The following is a 5,529-nucleotide window of genomic DNA, read 5'->3' as shown; positions in this document are numbered from 1 at the left end:
AGATAACTTTTATTAATCTCGTGATGTCTGAATAAATTTGGTATTGAAATATTTATGCAAGTTTTTCTTTTCCTGATGTGTGTAAACATTATTTTGGCTGACTCTGTATAATGGGTTTCTGACAGGTCACCAGTGAACATCTTTTTATAATAATGACAAACATACCTGCATTCTACAGCAGTAATTTTCCTCATGTGCAGGTAAAGATGTGTGAGGAGCTTAGAGATGACAGGAGCAGGAGTCATTCTCACTAATTCAGCTTCCACCTAGAAACAGAAAGACCACAAACAAACACACTGATATACGCTCAAACTCACAGCCTCAAAATATCTCTTTAGGACGTGTTGTGTTTCTAAATTCTGCTGAAAGCATTGACAGACATTCTCTTATAAGGTTGTGTAAAAAGCAGCCTGTCCTCTGAGCTACTGAGAAATCTTCCTGAACAAAGTTTCTACATATAAATCGGCTCAACAAAAACTAAAGCCTCAGTCAGAGATGGCAGGTATCGCAAATTATAAAGAACTTTCTTTGTTAACTCAGACTTTCTGCTTCAACCTCACATAAAAAGGGGAGTTTAACTCATCAGGTGACTGAAAATGAATGGCTTGTGCATTTCTAGATCCAAAAGTAGGATGTTTCAACTCATGTTTTACTACAAACATATGCAATAATAAATAAATACAATGGCTGGTTGTTAGTTTATTCACTATTAATGTCACTTTATATAGTGGATTGAACTTGAGCAGTGGAAGAGAGAAGGAATTTAATGAAATTATGGAGACTCAGAGAGGTAATGTGCAATGTTAAGTTAAGCGCAGTTTAATTCAAACCAGCTGAATGTTAAACTTCAGTGCAGCTCAACAGGATTCAGTTAACCTTGAAGTAAAATAACTTTTTTAAAAGCTAAAATACACAGCAGAAAAATACAGGTTGAGAAGTTCATTCTAATAATGACAGCTGGGGCAGCAACTAACACAGGTGTTCAGCGGTAAGTTAGCCACCTGGGTTAATTAGCCCGCTAGCTAACTTAGCCGCTTAGCTAGCTAACGCGTCCGGACCAACTGCTCAAACACGACAAAACACAACTCTTCACAAGTCGCTGACTTAACGTACAACAAAGCAACACTACTGGTTAGAAGTATTTATCTTCTTACCGTGTTTTACTCCGAAAACAACGACAACAGCAGCCAGAGACGCTACCAGCCCTGCCGACCATAGATATATAGAGAAGCCTAGATACACTAGCGCGCTGTCTTCTATGGTCTGACCAATCACTGCTCTCTGGCTCCGCCCTCTGAGAATCTTGTTGTCGTTTGACTCCACACTTGCTGATGACCACTTCCGGTCTCAGAAAATGAAAAAACGGACCTTTTTTCCTTTCTGTCTCTTACTGATTTTATTTTTTTGTTATTCTAAATATAAAATGAAAATCAAAGCATTTTTAAAATTTCGTATATCACTTTTTGATCATGAAAAGGAAAAACGCCTTGTATTTCAATTTTATTTTTTGTATTTTAAAACGAAAATCAGATAACCACTCGTTTTTTTGTTTTTCAATACCCGTTTCAGAACGGAAAATCCAATTGCCAGATAAATACACGGACCCTGTAATCCAGACATGATAACATGAAAGCATGTGAAATGATCTCTATGTGTTTATCCATATATATTTACCCATATTTTTTAAAATTTATTTTATCCATGTTTTTGACTGATTTGTAAGGGATTGAAAATACAGTTGCACAAGCTTTGTGATGCGCTGCTCAAAGCCTAAATTCTGCATTTTTTTTAATGTGCTGCACACCAAAAACCTAGAATCTTTGTTTTGTTTGAGTGCAGCTGAAGAGAATTTTTTGACATCCAATTTTTGACATCACAAAGGCAGTTCTCAGTCTGCCCCATCTGTGTCTCAGAGCTACTGTCAGTCCATGTCAGGATTTGTTATGTGACTGTCTTGTGACTCTTTGTGTCAGCTTCTCAGTGTTCCCATTCAGATTGTACTGATTTTTGTAAATCATGGCTACATAAAAGACATCATGAGATGTCCATTCTGTCTCCCTTCTCCCAGTCAGGCTGTGTGAAGGACATGGAACATACAAAAACAATTTGATCAATTACCAATGTTTCTCTGACAGTTCACTTGTCAAGCCATAAAGCTCTGTCCCTCCCAGCGTTACACATGAACCTTTTCTTGTGTAATTTCCAAATTGCGATTTCTTTGAATCATCTTATGTGTTATTATTACATTTTAGCACATGTGATTGTGTATTTCTACATGTATATTCAACACACATGAACAAATGGTTTAAATGGTCTGGCGCATAATTAGCTATGATAACCTGTCACTTAAGAATCCCTAACCCAATGCAGTTATATTGTTAAGTTAATTAGCCTTTAATTTAGCTGAGTTAAAACAGGACAGAGAGGTAATTAAATCTTTACTGATCTAAGCTAAGCAGTTAGATTGAAAGAGATGTGAGCATGTGTCATACAGACTGACAAGAAGTTAAACTGCTCAGAAACAAAGGCTGGAATGCTGAATGTGAAAATCTCTCAAAGAAAGTTTTAACCCATTTGCTAAATATATGTGGTTTATTTTTCCCAGTCCTTCTCCTTGTACATACATACTTAAATTGGGAAAGGGGACCATACCAGTAAAAATAATGTATTACAGTGCTTATTTGATCAATTCGGATGAATAAATTATGTTACCATAAACAATCTCAATCAAAATTGGAAATGCCTGACAGCAAAACAAAGATTAGCATTATGACAACATAAAATACTCAGACAGAAATGCTTGTTACACTGATTTCTCCTAAATTAAAATAAAAGAACAGATGTATTTGTTTTGAGTCCATTTTGTATAGCTTTTAAAGTTGAATTTGCTCCTTTTGGACTTTCAGAGGAATTAACCCTATAAAATAAACTTAAAGATTAGATACATTTCCATAGGGTTAATCATGTGATAGTCCATTTGTTTAATTCTTAAAATTCCTATTGGATATAATTCTTTAAGATTTTATAAAATCCTGCATCAATAAAATGATCTTGAAACAATCCTAAAGGATAAAATCCCATTTTGTCTCAAGGTAGCTTCCAATTTCAAGACAGTTTTTTAACTGTAATTTTCCTATGGAATCTTGAAAGGCTTTTTGACCAGGGCAGTCATGAGCTAATGCAAACACTGATTATGCAGTATATTGCAGTCTCAGCAGAGGATAATTCTCCACCAGACTGAACTACAGGCTTATTAAAAGATGTTTCAGTACTGAGACACTAGATGTCAGTCTTATCAAATCAGCTGCAGGTTCTAATAATGGACTGGAATCTCTTGGCATATTCTTTCTCCCTTTTCAGCTGGCTGGTGATGTATACAGGGACTATGTTTAATTCCTAGTTTTTCCTATGGTTCAGACCACGAATCAATCTCTGTTGCACTAGAATTACATCTAAAGCATGTCTGGTGTTCTTTGCAGCTGTAAAAACATTCCATTGCTGACATGGCTGTAAAGGTATTGTTGAATAGAATTATAAGTTGTAATAGATTTGTCATTTTGTCATCGTGTATACAGTGATTAACAAATTTATTTGACCACCACCCAGCATAAGATATTTGCCACTGCTGCTCTACATTAACAATATTGCTGATTACCAAAATATTTTTTTATGCTTCTGTAACTGTTAATCTGCCAGCATGTGCAAGCTCTTTAATCAAAATGATGTCTATGTCTATTAATGCTAAAATATGACAACTGTTGTTATTCATGAATTTTCTAAATGACTGTTTTACAAAAGGGGCTGCACAGTGACTCAATGGTTAGCATTGTTGCTTTACAGCTAGAAAATCCTCAGTTCACGTCCCGGCCTGGGCCTGGGATCTTTCTGTGTGGAGTTTGCATGTCCTCCCTGTGCATGTGTGGGTTTTCTCTGGGTACTCCGGCTTCCTCCCACAGTCCAAAAACATGCTGAGTGTGCTTGTTTGTCTCTGTGTATTCCTGCGATAGACTGGCGACCTGTCTAGGGTGTCCTAAATCAGCTGTGATCAACTCCAGCCCCCGCCCCCCATAACCCTGATGAGGATTAAGCCGTGTATAGATAATGGATGGATGTTTTACAAAAACACAGAAAAAAATAGTAAAGGACGTTATTATTTTTTGATTGCTAAATTACAATTATTTGCTGGCATTCCTGAACAGAAAAATTAGTTTTAGGAGTTGCATGTTTTTCTTGATTCATTTCTGACTTCTCAGAGTATTCCAGTGTACTGGCTCAAATTTGGATGTAAAAACTTGAATTCAGTTTGAAATTCCTCACCCCTGTTCAGAATGGTGACGCGTAGGGAACTCACTGAGAAAGACAGAGTCCGAATTCAAGGACTTCATGATGCTGGATGGGCTTTGAGACAAACAGGGCAAGACCTAAAGTGTTCTCCCAGTGTGGTCAAGTATGCCTTGGACTCAATTGCAGAGACTGGAAAATGCGCCAAAGAACAGGCTGAAAACAAAAGCTAACTGAAGCATATGTCAAGCATCTCAAGATTTGAAGTACTAAAGACAGAAGGAAGACCACTGCTGGTCTTTAGACAGAGATTAATGCTTCTAGATCAGAATCTGGGAAAGTCTCCAGAATGATCATAGACAGACGACTGAAGGAACTGAAGAAGTATCCTAAAGGGAAGAAAAGCTTCCCTTTAGCTATCGCTTAGCACAGCTGCTAAGAAGCTATTATTGAGCCCTGCAAACATCCAAAAATGCCTAAAATTTGCCAGGGAGCGCAAACACTGGGCTGTAGATGACTGGAAGAAGGTACTCTGGACGGACGAGTCTAAATTTGAACTCTTTGGGTAGCATTATTGTGTTTATGTGCGCAGAAAAGCTGGAGAACGTTTTGATGCTAGATGGATTGCACCCACAGTGAAACATGGTGGATATTTCATTATGGTATGATGTTCCATTTGTGGAAACAGTTTTGGCAAATTAGTTAAAAGCGATGGTATCATGAAGAAGATCTACCGCAAACTTCTTGCCGCATCATGCAATCCTTTCAAGATTGAACCTGATTGGTTGTGGGTTCATATACCAAGAAGACAATGACCCCACTTCAAAGCTGTGCTGAGACTACTTGACTGAGAAAAAGGAATTTGAAGTATTGGAACTGATGGACTGGCCAAGTCAAAGCCCAGACTTGAATCCTATTAAACAGATCTGGGATTTATTGAATTCAAAAATAGATTGCACAAAAGTTTCATCCACTGCAAGGTCCAAAGGGGGTCATATGAAATATTAACATTTGTGGTGAATACACACACAGATCAGGCATAACATTATGACCACTGACAGGTGAAGTGAATAACACTGATTATCTCTTCATCATGGCATCTGTTAGTGGGTTGAATATAATAAGCAGCAAGGGAGCATTTTGTCCTCAAAGTTAATGTGTTAGAAACAGGGAAAAATAGGCATGCTTAAGGATTTCAGCCAGTTTGACAAGAGCCAAATTGTGATGGCTAGACGACTGGGTCAGTGC

The sequence above is a fragment of the Amphiprion ocellaris genome, chromosome 10 (assembly GCF_022539595.1).
Source record: "Amphiprion ocellaris isolate individual 3 ecotype Okinawa chromosome 10, ASM2253959v1, whole genome shotgun sequence".
NCBI lineage: Eukaryota > Metazoa > Chordata > Actinopteri > Pomacentridae > Amphiprion > Amphiprion ocellaris.
The sequence above is the reverse complement of the archived record's forward strand: the minus strand, read 5'-3'. Positions refer to the sequence as shown.